Here is a 17,314-nt window from a genome sequence, read left to right on the forward strand (position 1 = left end):
ATAATGATCATATTCATCACAGGGAATTTGTGCTTGTGCATCATAATCTTGATTTCTATTTTTCTCCTTTCCTCTCCACTCCCTTCAACCCCTCCTCCCACTTACAGAGCTTTGTTTCCATTTCACCCTTCTTTTCCCATTTTTTCTTTTCCCTTTCTTCCTTCCCTCCTCCCCTCTCTGTAGTTCCCCTCCCTGTCTGGACAATTTCTTCCTACTTCACAATATTATACATCTTGGTTTTTATTTACTTTCAGTCTCTCACACCAGAGAGACAATGTGATATCTACAAGGGTCTGATTTCTTTCACTTGAGCATAGTCTCAAGGTACATCCATTTAGCTAGAAATGTCTCGTTTATCCTTCTTTATGGCTTAGGACTCTGTTGCATAAAAAAATCTTTATTCACTCATCAGTTGATGAACATTTGGTTTCCAAGATTTAGCTATTACAAACTGTACTGCTATAAACATAGGTGCACTTATATCACTGCGGTATGCTTTTGATTGTTTTGGGAAGATATCAAGAGGAGAATAGCTGGGTCAAATGGAACCTCTTTTTAGTTTTTTGAGGAATCTCCACAGTGGTTGTTCCAGTCTACACTCCCACCAACAACAGAGAAGTATTCCTCTCTCCCCACATCCTTGCCAACATTTGTTACTGATTGATTTCTTGATAATGGATATTCTTTCTGGAGTGAGATGGACTCTTAGCATTGTTTCTTTTTGGTACCGGGATTGAACTCAGGACCTTGCACTGGCAAGGCAGGCATGGAACCACTGAGCTAAATCCCTGGTCCGGCATTTTAATTTGCATCTCTTGAGTAACCAGTGATGTTGAACATCTTTTCATATGTTTATTTGCTATTTGTATTTCTTCATCTAGAAATCTGTATTCGTCTTAGATATTCATTTTTGGACTGGGTCTTTACATTCAGGTGTCTGTTTTTTTTCAGTTCTTTAGTCTTGATGTTAGTCTTTTGTCTGAGGAACAGCTGGCAAAAGTTTTCTCACTTTATTGGTTGTCTCTTCACTGTTTATTTCTTTTGCTCTGCAAAAGCTATTTCATAAGATGAGATCCCAGTTGCATATTTTCCAAGTGATCAGGGTTTTGTTCTTGAAGTTTCAAAATAAGCCAATGTGGTCTTTAGAGATTTGTTAAATACTGGTGCCAGGGTTAGCTGAAAACCCTTCCTCTCAGCAATGCTCTATCACCACCACCACATTCATACCCACTACAGGGAAACAAAACCCAACAATGTCAAGGTGAGGAGAAACTTTGGAAGCAAGGGAAGAGGCAGACACAGGCAGGTAGCAAGAGGAAGGCCTTAATAGTCACCATGAAGGGTCTGTATATCTGGAAACTGTCAAAGTAAGGTAGAATAAAGATAGGTAAAACTGAGAAAAGAGAAACTAATTTTAAAATGATGCTTTTAAGAAAACTTTAGGTAGTCTGAATCCTTTTCCTAGCTGAACTCTGACTTCCATGCCCTGAGAAAATATCCCACAGGATTGGGCCCCACTTAACCCTCTGTCTTCCTTCTATATAAATTCCTGAAGTGGCTATTGTATGCACAATACAGTAAAATCTATTGTACATAGTTTCTATTAAATGTTAAAGAAAACATAAAAGAGAAAAAGGAAATAGGGAGGTCTAATAATTCCCTAAATTATATATTCTGTGGTTTCAAAAATATCTCAATATATATGCTAATTTGTTTCATTTATACCACTAGGTCCTCTTAGTTCATTGAAAAAAAAATTTGTGCTATTAACTATTTGCTTTTTTTTTTTTTTTTTTGGTACCAAACTTGGGTCCTTGGGCTTGGGAGGCAGGTAGTAGAATCACTAAGTCCCTGGCCCAATTTGCTTCTTTTTTTGTTGACTCTTTTCTATGACTTATACTCTAAAGTTTTGGCCATTCTTTTAAAATTGTACATAGTGCATTAAATGTTATTTAGTTGTGAAGTTTTGCTTTATTTTTTCATAGAAAACTGTTCTAAAATATTGTCTAGTAATATCTACTTGTATTACACTGAAAGTTTTTTAAAAAGTACAGGGTTGGGGTACTCAGTGGTAAAGTGCTTGCCTAGCATACTTGAGGCCCTGGGTTCAATTCCTAGTAGAGCTGAATAAAAAAGTAAATAAAGTTTCTTAAAAATAGAGAAAACTGCAGCTTCAGGACATAGTTACTCATCATTAAGAAACTGTTCACTCCTGCAGCTGTCTTTCTTTCACTTCTAAATTCCTAAGAGTCTTAATCACACAGCAAGTCAACAAATTGGGCCTGTTTTTCACCTACTACTGTAAATCCATAAATTCCAAGGACTTCCACCCTCAGGGTAACAGAAATAAACATCCCAGATCATCCGCCTGGAGGATACCCCCAAATCCCATAATTACCCCCACCCCAGAACATGATGCGCTTCACCCTCAAGCACATACCCTCCTGTTTGTTCTTGTTTCTGCATAATAAATCTGCCTGTGCCTCTCACTAAGGTGTCCTGAAACACCTGCTGTGACAAAAGTCAATGAACCTACTGTGTGTGCGTAGTGGTGGCGGTGGAGAGGGGAGCCTGAGGGTCCCATCTCCTTCAGGGGATCTCCTTGGTCCTCATCTGTGAAAAGTGTGAGGAAAGAACCTGGGATCCAGTGATGGTATCTGTTTCGAGTTTAAAGTCAAAGAACTTTTTTACTGCAGTTATTAAATCCCTGCCTGTCCTCTCCCACTGGTGAGCCCAAAGCAGGAATAACAGAAAGGCTACATTCAACACACAAACCCCTGTCCACTAGGCAGTTCCTAAGGCATAGCTCTGTAACTCACAGTCCAAGTCTCCTAAGAAAAGTATCTACCTTTAAATACTAAGATTCCACCAGAGACTACAGCCTTAATGTATCTCTGCTTTTCTATTTTTGAAAAGGAATCCTGAATTGTCGCGAGCCGCGACGTCAGGATCCTGCCAGCAGGTCCTAAACCTGAAAGGACGAGGACAGAGACGGGAGGCACCTTTCTTCTCATATTTCTTGGTTGCTTTGCTTTTTTGTTATGGAACCTTTTCCTTTTATACTCTCCAGCTGCACGGGAGGGAGCGCTGCACGGGAGCGAGGGTACCGCCCACATATTCCAGATGGAAACAATAACAACCATTACGGGTTACATTTGCCACCAGCCGAACTCGCCCGCCGCCACGGCCGACAGCACGTCCGTGCCGGCGAGGCGACCCAAAGTTCAATCATGGCTAGGCCTATGTCAAGGCCCACAGTGATGGCTCACCACATGAATGTTGCCTGATACTTAAACCCTAATACTTGGTGGAAACAGTAACACTAAGATATATATGTTTATTTCAAAAAAATTCATTCACAACTAATTGTGACAAGAATATCATTATTAAACAAATGCAGATAAAATATTATTAAACAAATATTCACTGTTTGGTATTTCCAGAGCTTCTCGCTTTTTATGCCATAGAAAGCATGGTATAAACAAAAACCAATGTTGTAAGAAATGTACAGTAAAAACCAGATGACTTCAACAAGGGAACACAGTACTTGCACACAGACTCCGCCCCTAGGTACACCCAGCAATAGCTACAACCATATGCTGCTGGTTCCAGTAACAGGGCAGGCTCTTGGTGTCTACCACAACCACTGGAAAGCAGTTTGGTCAGTAACACCATCTTTATCCGCTCATATACCTAATATTTCCCGAATGTCTGACAACAGATACACTGGGGAGTGGAGAGGTACAACAGTAAACAAAACAGGCAAAAGTCTCTGCACTAGTGGAGCTTATATTACAGTAAACAAGACAAACATTAAATAAAAGTTTCTTGATTGGTAGTCTGTACAATGGGGAATAACAACTTTAGAGGATCCAGTACAGATTTTACTTCTCATTTTTGGGGAACTGAATCCAGGGCCTTCACACTAAACTGTTTCCACCCCCACCATCTCTAATATTTGAGCAGGATCTTGCTAAGTCACCTGGGCCAAGCTTGAACTCACCATCCTCCTGCCTCAGCCTCCCAGAGTGCTTGGGATTGTAGGCATGCACCACTGTGCCCAGCTGAAACACAGTGGTCAAAACAAGCCCCTCACTGTGAAGTTAACTAAGTCCTGCCAAGATCAGGTGTAAAGCTCTATGGATCCCTGAGAACAGGAGTGTACGTTAAGCGCTAAGCCTAAGTTAGAACACCTGATGGGTCCACAAACAGGAGCTTTGATAGAAGAGGAATGAGGAGAGAATAGCAAGAGGTTGGAGGGCAATAATGGAATCAGATCACACAGGAGCTTGACCACCTCTGTAGGGGTTTGGCTTTTACTCTCAGTGACATTCAGAACCACCAGACGCTTCAGAATTGAGGACTGTGGCGATCTAACTTAACTTTAACAGAATCACTGTGTCCCCTCCCTCCAGGGGAGGACAAAATCCAAAACAGGAACATCAGTTTAGAAGCTGCTTAATATAGGTAGGAGATGCAGTCACCTAGAGCCAGGGTGAAACAGTTAATAGTAAGAAGTGTCAGAGTCCAGACATTTTAAAAACAGGTTTTGCTGATAAATTGGATACGAGTTATGAGAACAAGGAAGTAGCCATGTATACTACTCGGTCTTTGGCCCAGGCAACTGGAAAGATGCTGGTACTACTGAGACAGTGGTTCTCTATGAACAGTCTGTTGGGGGCGGTATGATCTGGAAAACAGGAAAAGTGCCCAATACACGATTTGAGTTGTGGGTCTGGGGTTTAGAGGCATGGTGTGGACTGGAGATACGCATTTTAAAGTTGTTAATATATGCACATATAAAACTATGAGGCTGTCGACAAAGGACTGAAGTCAGTCCTGGGCGCTCTGAGATAAAACCAGTGAGTTAAAACCAGGTACGTGATGAGTGTAATATGAACTCTCATTTTTTTCTATCTTTACAGCCTGGCACAGTGCCTGGAAAATTATGGGTGACGAAAAGCAGAAGAATAAAACAAATCAACAAATGTGTACTCTCTTCTAGTGCAAGTGCCAGGGACTGGTGAAATAGCAAGGACCAAATGAAAATTACCGATACCTATATTCTGGTCAGCAGGCCCGGGAGGCTGCTGATGGTAAAAATTCCCACCGAAACACTTCTCCCAGGAAACCTCCGTCCTAAAGTCGAAATAAATACCGAAAGGTGGGATCAAGCCGCATCTACAGGCCTCAGGGGCCAGCCTCCCTCAGCTGGGGCAGGGTCGATGCGCCCTGCGTTCGCGTGGTCTCCCGGGGGTCCACTGCAGACACGCGGGAAACGAGGGTCCTGAGGTTCTGGGTGGGAAGAAGGTATACGGGACGGTGGCTCCGAGGGCCCCGCCTCGACCCCACCTTACGGGCCCGAAGCCTTACCCCGCAGTCCATCGCTCTGCAGTCAGGCTACCGCGGACCTAAGACTGCGCTTCAAACCAACGCGCTGCCTGGGTCCTTCCCGTGCGCAGGCGCAGCTACGGCAAGGCATGCTGGGAAGTGCAGTTTCCGGACCCAGCAGGCCCTCTGCCCGGGGGAAAATCCGGCGATTCCAAGGGAATGCGCAGGCGCAATGACGACGCCTCGTTGCGCTCGGAGCGGGGGGATGTTGGGATATGTAGTTTCTCACTTCCCGTGGGCCACGTGGTGTCCACCTTGCCCCTGGAATCCGCCCACGTGTGTTAATTTTGGCAGCAGGCCAGAGTCCAAGATTAGAACATATTTATAGTTGTAGGAGAACTAAAGGACCAAGCGAATTCTAAACAGTAAGAAAATAACATCTCACTAGTGAGCTTATAAAATGGCAAAAACAGACCAGATTGACGTCTAAAAGGAGAAACCAACCTCTTCGTCCTCGTTCGTTATAAGTAGCTAAAAACAAGAAATCGTTTAGAATAACAAAACTGCCCGCATTTCTGAGTACTGCTTTAAGACTGTGTATTTGCATATTCTATAATAGCCGCTCAATGTGAAAACGCAACACGGCTTTTCGATTCAGTTGCTGGACTAGAAGGATACTTGTTACCTCGCCCCCTGGGGCAGTGGAAGCTCTGTTCGACCTGCCCCCCCCGGGGGGGGGTACAGCAGAGAATCATTGCTGCCCCTAACAAACGCAGTCAGATCGGAGATGAGGCTTCGTCTACTTAGCAGGTGTCTGGCTGAATTGATCCTGCTAGTCTCATTCTCCTCATCACCGAACCTCGTGAGCTGGAGAGAGTGCCCATGAAGCCACAGCTGTTAAGAGGTATTCATCAAACAGCTGCTCCAATGGAGAGAAATTAGCACCACATGCATAATTCAGGTGGACGGACCAAATAAAGCTCTCACTGTGCAAAGTGGAAATGTATTTTAAAGCGTAGATGCAGAGCCAATTATTTTCAGTATGCATAATTTCTCTTGCAATGACCTCTGATTTATCTGCGAATCTAAGAGATAAAGGACAGGTGTATGCACTCCACAGGTAACCCCCCAGTCTTCAAAGTAATAAAACTTTTCACCTTCCAAGATCTCTATATTAAGCAACAGTCAGGGAGCCAAACTGATTAAATTTAGTATTTTTCATTTCTTGTTCTCTAACCACCATCTGGCAAACCATGTAAGAGTTTAAGTAAAATAATTATGAAGTTAGAAAAAAGAATCTGAAGTCTTCAGTAAATGAATTCATCCACCAGGAAATCAGTCTCTGGATACCTGTGAATTCATTCAAAGTCTGAATTTCTTTTTTAAAGTACCTGGACATACTGATATTTTCCTTGTTTTCCCTCTTGATTTTCAGTTGGTAAACAAATTTTCGAATATGTCAACCTTCTTCATAAAACAGTGTCATTTTATTCATGAAAAGCCTGCTATCTGCACAAGAACCACATCCTCTCTCACTATAATAGCACAATTGCCTCCTAACTGGTTTTCCCTCCTCCCTTTCATATAGCAATGTATCCTTCATATAGCTGCTTAGAATGATCATTTTAAAAAGTAAATCTAAGTATCTCAGCCCTTTTTTAAAATTATCTGGGGGCTAGGGATTTAGCTCAGTGGTTCTGCTGCCTGCTTCGCAAGCACAATGGACCCGAGTTTGATCCCCAGTACCTAAATAAACAAATAAATAAAATTACCTGGTAGTTCTCCACATTAAACTGCTTTCCAATAAACAGGATGGACACCAAACTGCTCATAGCATACCTAATCCATCAGCCTCCTCTGCACCTGTTCTCTGGGACTCAAACTCAAACCTGCTAACATAGCAGGTCTTTGTGCTCGTAGCCCCTACTCAATCTTGGAGGCATGTCCATCCACTTGTCTTAATTAGCCTGGTAAACTCAACAGAAACTTAAAGACATCTCCTGTGAAGCCATTCTCCTTCATCCCAAAGTGCTTTGTAGTTATCAGTGTGTCTTTGTCTTCCCTTAAGAAGGCAATAAACTATCTGAGCCAGGGATTTTGTTATTTTTATTTTCAATGCCAGTACAACACTTGTCACACAGTAAGGCCTTAGAAAATTCTTGAGTGGATAATTGAACACTTCCACTGAGAGAGGCTATGCTTCTATCTTTCATTCTCTAACTACTTTTTTTTGTTGTTTTTTTTTTGAGACAGGGTCTCACTATGTAGTGAGACTGACCTGGAACTCACTGTGTAGCCCAGGCTGGTCTCAAACTCACAGTGATCTTCCTGCCTCAGCCTCCTGAGTGCTGGGATTATAGGCGTCCACCACCACGCCTGGCTGTCTAACTATTCTTTTTGTAGGCTAGAAAAAGACATCTGCTTTTTTCCAGAGCAGCCATTGGTTAGACATTGCAGTTACACAAATGGCAGTAAAGTTCTTGCAACCACTTCTCCTTGGAGTTAGAAATTATTCTGTGTACAAAAAAAAAAAAAATAGAAACACAAAAAAGCAAAATTTTCATATCTCATTGATACAATGGGAAAATAAGAATAGCAAATCTGGGCTCGGGATGTAGTTTGGTAGTCCAGTGTTTGCCTAACACATACAAGCCCCTGGTCTTGATCCATACCACCCCAGGTTTTTAAAAAGACAAACTCACTAACTGTACTTGCCTTATAGGGCTCTCCAGGTGTCTTGGTGAGGTGTTGGCTCTAGTTACAGGGATTTGGGGAGTCTTGAACCCCGCTTCCCCACCATGGTGTTGCCTGGGATCAACCCAGAGCCTCCAGAATGCAAGGCAACCAAGCACTCTACCAATGAGCTGTTCTCCAAGTCAAAGTGTCTAACTTTTTCATGAATATTAGATCCACTAACTAAATTTCATGCTCAGGTTGATATATTTCTTTTTCTACTGACCAAACTTATGAGTAAGGTCAAGATTGTGGCAGTGTTGCTGCAATTCCATTTTACATTTCCTAAGATTAAAGTACTCTTTCAGACTCAATAGAGTCACACATCATCATCCAAAGGAAGAAGCCAGTGTGCTCTTTCAGTTCATTCACACAGATCAGTTACTTGATAGTTTCAAAATTTTCCAGATGAATAACAACTACAGTGTTTATCTACTACTAAATCTAGATCAGTAGATGTATCGATCATATACATGGATGATATATATATACATGCATAAATATATCTCTCCACATGTGATCCTGACTGAAAGCTTAAGGTGTAGTGATTATATTCCTATTTTTCTGATGAGCTCACTGAGATTTGAAAAAGTTAAGTAAATTGCCTGGGGCCATACAACCTAGAGATAGGCGTGGTCTTTTGGGGCATGGGTCTCTCTGGCTTTGCAACTTATGAATCGTACAATTAGAGTCCATTTCTTCCTGTTCTCCACTGTACTCTGAACGCAGCAGTGGGGCGAGATGAAAATGAGAAGAGAAATGTATGAATTAACTCCACACAATGGAATATTATACATTTATAAAACAAAATGGAGTTATCTAGTCAGTGTTACTAGGCCGTTTTTACAAATTTTCTGTACCTCAAACATTGTTTTCATGGTAAAAATTGGAAAAGAAAATGAAAAAAATCTGTACTTACATGGAAAGTCCTACAAAATATATTTTAAGTTGAAAAATCAGACATAGTTTCACAACAGAGCTACATGAATTTTGTATTTAGATATATAAGCACTGGAAAGTTGCACAAGAAATCAATGAAAGTATAGGTAGTGTAATCATAGATTTATTTCATTCAAGCCAGGATAATTTTATAATAATTTTATATTTAAAGAAGTGTTGCAAAAATAGCAGAGTTCCTGTATACTTTTCCCAGTTTCTGCTTTATTAACATCTTACATAATCAGTACCATCACCAACTGGCTGGGTGGGGTCTTTTTGCTCAATTTGCACAGCCAACGTGAATTGTTTGTTGTGAATTTTTGTTGGTGGCTTTGGCCTTGAGTGCCCTTAGCACTACAGCTCCTGGTCTTGAGTTACACGCCTTTAGTTCTTCGTGGTACAGCTCCTGGCAGCACCGGGCTGTCCCCCTCAGCTCCCAGCTCCTAGCCATCTAGGGCTCACACCCTTCTTGGGAGTTTCGTGGAGCTTTTGTAGCCACTCCCACTGTCTCTTTGGGGGCTCTTCCTCGGGTGTCCACAGGTCCTCTCGGGATGCCACCACGCTCTTGAGAGCTTCAGCGCTAACGGCCCTCAGTGTCACCAGCTGTTCTAGTGCAACCCTCTCGGCTCACTCTACCTCAGGTAAAAGTTCCGAGTAGACAACAGGACTACTGAGCAAGGCTTTTGGGGGAGACTACACTGCCACACAGAGCAGAGGGAGCCCTCCTTGATTCCCCGACAGCGTGAGAGCGCATTCCCTGTGTAGAGGAGGAGTTGGCCCCAGCACGCAGAGTTTCCTGCATTTTGTGCACCTGATTTGGGACTTCTGAGGTGGTGAAGAGGCCGTGGGAGTGGCTGCAGAACACAATCACTTGGGACAGTCTCGTCCCTCCTGCAGGTAAGGCAAACATCTCCTGGGTCAGCCCTGGACCTGGAGAACAGCCTCAGCTGTCCCAGCGACAGCTCAGTAGATCTGGGGCAGGAACCGCTGTTTGATTGACAGCTCCCACCGTTTAGGGCAGGTTGGAGGGTGTGGCTGCCCAATTTTTTAAAAATTATTTTTTATTAGTACATATTTGTCATACACAATGACCACATTCATCATGGGAAATTTGTAAGTAATTTGTATGTAATTCTTTTTCTTTCCCATTTTCCTTCACTCCTTTCAAACCCTCCTCCTTTCCCTATTTACAAAAGCTGTTTCCACATTTCCCTTCGATTGTCTCTATCTTTAAAAACCCGCTTTCCCTTCCTTCCCTCCATTCCCCTTCCCGATTGAACCGGTTCTTCCTACTTTCTAACATCCATGACTGCCCCACTTCTGAGGGGTTCCTGGGAGCAGTGACGGTGCTGACCGTGGCACATCGGGGTTTGGGGATTTGGGGGATACAGTGGTGAGTCCCAGTTCATCTTGTTCTTTTCCCTGTCAGGCGTGGTCTTCCAGCTGCTCCTCAGAGAGGCAGCGGCCGTGGCTCGGAGTGAGGAAGGGGCCTCACAGCCGTCAGCCACGGGCAGCTCTCGTCAGGGACCCTGGATCTGGTCCTCTTGGTCATTCTCAGCACGTGAGGGCTGTCAATGAGATCCGGCCCCTTGGGCTGTCACAGGGGAAAGGGAAGGTTGGATCACATCTTCCTGTCTCCTACAATTGTCAGAACTACGAAATTAACATCCACACGGTGCAATTAACTAAGTAACAGACTCGGATTTCTTCAGTTTGTCCGCTAGTGTTCTTATGTTCTAAGGTACATCAACATCCTGCATTCCATCTCTCTGTCCCATCTTCTTCAGTCACTTTCTGTGTTTAATAACCTTGGCATTCCTGAGGAAGACTGGTCAGTTACTTTGTAGGATGCCTCTCAGTTTGGTTTGTGATTTCTCATGACTAGAGGAGGTTATGCCTTTTGCGAAGAATACTGTAGAAGTGATGCTGTATCTCTTGCGGAGCACAATGTATCTGGGGGGGTACATGATGCTCATGTCTTATTACTGTTTAAATTAACATTATCACTTAAAGCGGTGTCTACTAGCACTCTTCACTACAATATTACTATTTCCTCTCTACAGTAAGTATTGGGTTAGAGATACTTTGAGGCTATGCAAATATCTTATTCTTTCTTTCTTCAAATTTAAGACTTTGCACTTTCAAGGCAAGCACAGTGCCACTGAGCTAAATCCCCGGCCGTATCCTGTTCTTTCTCAAATTGTCACCCACTTATTTTAGCTGGTGCATCTTGCCATCAGCAATTACTATGGTGTACTAATGGTGACTTCCTATTTTCTTCATTTTTACTACATTTATTAGTTAGAATTCTGTAGGGAAGCATTGTACCATCTCCATTTACTTATTTGTTCAGTTATTTGTATTACTATGGACTTCAAAATATCTATTTTATTCATTGAGTTATAATTCAAATACTATCATTATATATTTTATTGCTCAAGTTTTTCCAGCTTAATGGCCATTCAGAGGCCATTAAGGGGCTGCTATGTCCTTTCAACATAAAGCTCATTTTAAAAGCCCTTTCTGCTACTGCAAGATGTTAAAAGCTCCTCTTGTATTTTCCTTGCCTACACCAGAAGTCAATTACTTTCTTTCACACAAAAACCTGTGAGTAGATTTTCAGGGCAGCTTTCTTAATAATTCCTCAAAACTGGCAATAAACCAATTGTCTCTCAACCAATGAATGGCTAAGCAAACTAATATACCTATATAGTAGGATGCTACTTGGCAGCAGATAAAAGTTTTTGATTCATGCAATGACATAGATGCATGTTACAGAATGGAAGAAGCCAGATCCAAAGAATGACTGCATTAATATGATATTTTGAGAAAGCAAAATTATAGGTAAGGAAAACAACTTAATGATTTCCAGAGTTTGGGAGGTTGGGGGAAAGGTTGACTATTGAGGGGAAGCAATGATAAATTTTGGAAGCCTTGAAACTGTTCTATACACAGTTATGGTGGTAGCAATTGGACTACAGATTGGCCAAAACTGAATCGCGGGAATTCCATACTCTCAGTAAACTGATCTATTGGTGGGTTTGTAGTTAAATGTGCTGTTAGGAGGAAGACCTCACTGAGGCATGTGTCACTGGTGGTGTGACTTTGGAGGGTATATCTTCCTCCTTGGATCTTCCCTTGTGTCTCTGCTTCTTGGTTGCCATGAAGTGAAGAGCTTTCCTCCACTATGCCCTTCTACAATTTTTTTGCCTTGCATGCATGCAGCCATGGACTGAATCCTCTGAACTGTGAACCCAATTACACATGTCCTTTAAGATTAGGTGTCAGGAATTGTATGCAGTAACAAGAAACCAGACTAATACACATACATATTTTAAACAGCTAATTTGGTCAGTTAAATGCAAGGAATGCAATCAAATAAGTATTTTTAAAATTAATAAAAATGTCTCTCATTATAATTAGAGAATAATCCAGACCTTCAATACTGTTAAAATGGTAGCAATTCCCTAAGAATATAAATACTAGGTATATTTCACTAAAAACATTCAAACTGAGCTAAAATTGTAACTTTTTTTGTTTGTTTGTTTGTTTTTCTTTTGTTTTGTTCTTTAGTACCAGGGATGGAACTCGGGTCCTTGCACTTGTGAGGCAGGCAGCAGTAGCACTGAGCTAAATCCCCGGCCCATAATTTGTATTGTTGAAGAGGTGATAGAAAGCTAAATCTTTATAAAACTTTCTTTAATAAGATTATACTACAAAATGGAATTATTTCTCCTCTGGTCTTTGACAAATAGAAAAACCTACATCCACATTGCTTTCTTTGTTGCTTCCTCATAACAATCAGTACAGAGGATCTACCAAGCTAAGGAATCGATCAAATTGACAACAGCGTCAAATTTCTATATTAGTTCTGACATGCAGATTGTCTAGAAACCTTTGACAGCTTGGCTGGTTTCATTTTCAACCCCATCCCTGGAAAGCATCCTGGCTTCCTCAAATAACTGTTCATGGAATACATTCTCTTTAACCACAGTGCTATACAGATACAGTTTTTTCTTATGCAAATGGAACAGCTTAATAAATTCAAAGGGACTGCAGTTTTAAATGATGATGAAAATAGATTTTATTACTTATTCTACAATGGCAGAACTGAAGAGTGTTTCTTTATCAATAATCTTTAGATGTCCTGGAAAATTAACCAGTATGCCTGGCTCTATTATTAATTCACTGGATGATTTTCGGTAAATTTCTTAAACTCTTGGTGATTTAGTTTCTGTGTTTATAAAATAAAGAGGATTAAGTAAGTTAATTAATACCATTAGGAGACAAATGTCCAAGATCTCTCCCACTTCTATATAACTTATGAGGAAGGACGCTGAATGATCTTCATTTTGCACAATCACTTCAATAACATTTTATAGAGAACAGCCTCAGAAAGTTGAGACATTGTTTCTGGAGCAAAGGGCAGGCTTATCCTTAATTATTCACAGTTTGAACTCTGTAACCTTGCAGATCCTCCCCCCGAAACACAACCCACTAAACGTACCATTATCCATCTGGGCCGATATGTGACATCCCTCTGGCACTGGGGACGAGTGGAACCAGTGTGAACACGCTGAAGCTCACATTACTCATTGTGTCGTATGCAGCAAAGACTCTTGTCTCTAACCCACGATTCCACATCTACGAAACAGTGGCAGAATAAGTTGTTAGCTTATAGGCAGCATAAAATTTCAGACCCTTGTCAGTTCTTTTTTTTTCCTTTTCAGTTCTTGATGCATATAAAAGATTTAGAGTCTGAAATATGGAAGATGCTTAAATATTGATGTTATTAATATTTATCACCATCACTATTATCTATCTAGCCTTAAAATTTTTAAAAATTTTTTTCTTTTTATTGAGTTTATTGGTACAATCTAGGTATACGATACAATTACATTCATCATTGGGATTCTGTACCTTTACATAATAGGTCTTGATTCTCATTTTTCCCCTTGTACCTGCCCTCCCTTCACCCCAGCCTCCCACAGCAGCAACAGAACTTTGCTGTTGTCTGGATATTATTCTTTTCTTTGTTTTTTTTTTTAATGGAATGTGCTGAATGTCTATAATTTTGTTCAGATGACTGCAGAACCTGGAAAAGCTGTTGCTGCTATCGATGCATAACATACTATTATTAGTATATATATATATATATATATTCCTGTTTAATCCCAGTCATGGACACATTGATGTCTCTTTTCTGTATTTTTGAAAAATTAAGAAATTAAATAAAATTTACTCTGTTTTGGATTCAGTAAGAACCTTTCCTGCCAGGAGTGCTGGTGCACACCTGTAATCCCAGCACTTGGGAGGCTGAGGCAGGAAGATCGCCATGAGTTTGAGACTAGCCTGGATCACATAGTGAGCTCAAGGCCAGCCTGAACTATATAGTGAGAACCTGTCTCAAAAACAAAGCAAGACAACAAAACCAAAACCAAAAGCCCCCCAAAACACACAAACCTATCCAACATAATACGTGGGGTATATAAATGTATGTGAATTGTGTGTACACGAGTAAGGAAAGCGAAAACCAGGTCTGAAACTTGTGAGGTTTTACACTGGTTTCACGTGCACGCACACACTCTCTCTCACACACACACCCACACACCCATGCTGAGTCTCTCTCTCTATATAACCACAGGGGCAAGCTCTTCCTGTTCCCAGGAGAAGGCTCAAATACTCTTTCTCCGTTCCTGGAGAAGTCTGTTAAGAAACTGCTGTCCCACACCTTATGTTTTCCTAGACCTCCTCCTCCAAATCCACACGCTTGTTGGTGCTTTCTGACGACACCCCCACCCGTGTTTCCAGCCGCACTGTGTTTGCGGGACAGACTCCACCTCTGTCCGAGGGGCAGATTCCGGCTGGCACCAATCAGACCCACCATTCTATCCCATGCTCCTGCCCCCTGGAGACCGGCTCAGACCTGCACCCTTCCGCCCTCCAGGGCAGGCCACGACACCCCGGGCTGCTTCCAGAAAAGGGATCTCCCCTCTTCCGGGGAGTGAGGTGACATGGGTGGAAAGGGGGATGGGAACACTGCCCCCAGCTCACCGCCAGAGGCCAGCCTGACAGCGGGGGCCCTCCGGGAACAGAGGAGGCCTGCGTCCTAAGTCAGCGGGCGCCAGCGTGGTCCTCACTTTAGGTCGCAGTTACAGGAGCCCACAGTCTTCTTTTTGCTAACCTGAGCGTGATAGGCAGGGGGTGCAGCTCAGTGGGAGAGCTACGTGCAAGGCCCGGATTGGCCTGAATTCCCAGCACCAAAAGGAAATAAATAAACCAAGCTCAAAGGCCCAAATAACATAGAGGAACACAGTGCAGGGCGACCTCAACGCACAGACCACCTGACGGGTCCGTTTCCCCAATCAGGTTATCAGTGTCAGGCAAGAATTGCTCTGGCTTGAGTGCCGCTTGTGAGTTGGCTTTGTCACTCACAAAAGGCCATTGTTTGCTGGTTTGGGCTGGGATAGGGATCCTCTAAAGGCCACTCCGTGCTTTTCTGTCATAGACGTGGGTTACACTCCTGGTGTCACCTCGGGCTGCAATGCAGCTATTGAACTCCAGCCGTCGTGCCTGAGTCTGGATGTGAAGAAAAGGATAAGAACGAAAGAACACACTTGAAAGAGACATGCACATCTTGTAAACATTCTTCCCACAAGTGCCCCTGCTTACCTTATGCTGGCCAAATTTGAATATTCCAGCTGTATCTGGAAGAGAAGCTTGTAAATGTGTTCTTTTCTTTTCCTTGATACCAGGGATCAAACACAGCACCTTGTGCTTGCCAGGCAGGCACGGCGCCACTGAGCTAAATCCTTGGCCCAAAAGTGGTCTTTAAATGGAGCTACAGCCACCTGTGAATACTGAATTATGGCCACCTAATCCCAGAAACCTGAGAACGTGTTATGTCACATGGCAAAAGGAATTTTGCTGATACACCTCTCTTACAGTAAAAAACAATTTTTTTAAAGGACTGAGGATGTAGGTTAGTGGCCTAGTATGCACTTAGCCATGGATTCCATCCACAGGTTATCTTTAGAAGCTGGAGAAGATGAGAAAATAGATTTCCCCCTAAAGCCTGCAGAAAGCAGGCCTCATGAGGTCCTCACTGTAGTCCAGAGAAACTGGTCTCTCAGATTTCCCACCTCCACAGCTATAGGAAAATACTTTTGTTGTTCTTTAAGTCACTGAATTTGTAGTAATTTGTTACAGCAGCAATGGAAAACTAAGCCCAAGTGCAATCAGCATTCTCTTAAAGGAAATAGGCTCTCTCAGTTTCGTGTGAGAGGGGTAGATTCCTGCAGTGCCGGGCCTTCTCCCTGCCCACTGTCGCCTGGGACAGCCAGTGTACCAGATGAGCACCCTTAAATTCTCCTAAGCACGCAATTCCGGCTTTCCAGAAAAAGCCGCCTTACATGAAAGCACTTTAATTTGGATCCACAGTTAGCCTAAAGGTCCAACATTGTCATTCTGATTTTCATGGACAGATGTTTTTGTTTTGTTTTGTTGACAGTGGTAGAGCGGTAGGGAGGTGTAAAGACATCTTACATTTGCCAGTACTTTAGCTAATGGAGGGGGAAAATGCATTGGCAACTGAATTCCCAAGAGTGAATAAAAGAGTTTTTTTGTTTTATTAGAAAACTCCCCATTCCAAGGCTGATTGTCAAGATCGCAATGGTTACAAAAGGAATATTTGGATAATTTTAATCGTTGTGTTTTGGAGAATGTTGTATGTTGAATCCCTCAATGAGGTCGTAATGACCCAAAATTCTTCCTAAAACATGAAGGACCTGAAGGTTTTCCTATTTCTCTTGATATCTGAGTGAAAAGGCAAATCTTGTTATGAACAAAACCTAATGTCAAATGCCTAAAATAACAAACTACCCTATCAATCAGAAATCACTTCAATCCTCAGGGAACTATGTCTCTTCTTTAGAAAAGTCAGGCAATGTGGAAGGGGAGTCTTTCTCCTTTAGAAAAGTCCTTACTGCCAGGTTGGTTCCTACTCACTAGTGAGGCCTCTGATGCTGTTGAAGAAGTCTCTCCCCATGGCAACTGTTGCCAGGCAGGGCTCTGCTTCCTGAGGAGCCGGGGAGGAAGAGGCGGGTTGAGTCAACAGGGACAGTGAGTGGAGCCACATGTGGCTTGTGGGCTGAGCGCAGGACGCTGGGCTCCACAAGTGGCTCTCCAGACTGAAGAGACTCTGAGGACCAGAGGGGGCACAGTGAGGCGGGGTTGCTGGCACCATGCTTCTTCCACGGCCTGGCGTTTCCTTCACGATCTTCCACCGTTAGTGTGAACCCTAGCTTCTTTT

At 42.6% G+C, this 17,314-nt stretch overlaps 1 long non-coding RNA gene across 1 annotated transcript; it reads right to left on the reverse strand.

Moving 5' to 3' along the window:
• Window positions 1–13,157: 13,157 nt before the first annotated feature.
• Window positions 13,158–17,060, reverse strand: LOC104867545. Its single transcript, XR_781789.2, has 6 exons — window positions 17,011–17,060; window positions 15,676–15,710; window positions 15,439–15,582; window positions 15,058–15,187; window positions 13,511–13,647; window positions 13,158–13,237 (listed from the first exon to the last, which is right to left on the reverse strand). It is a non-coding gene; the product is annotated as an uncharacterized LOC104867545 (long non-coding RNA).
• Window positions 17,061–17,314: the final 254 nt, after the last annotated feature.

The sequence above is a fragment of the Fukomys damarensis genome, unplaced genomic scaffold (genome assembly GCF_012274545.1).
Source record: "Fukomys damarensis isolate Sample0158 unplaced genomic scaffold, DMR_v1.0_HiC HiC_scaffold_26, whole genome shotgun sequence".
Classification (NCBI taxonomy): Eukaryota; Metazoa; Chordata; class Mammalia; order Rodentia; family Bathyergidae; genus Fukomys; species Fukomys damarensis.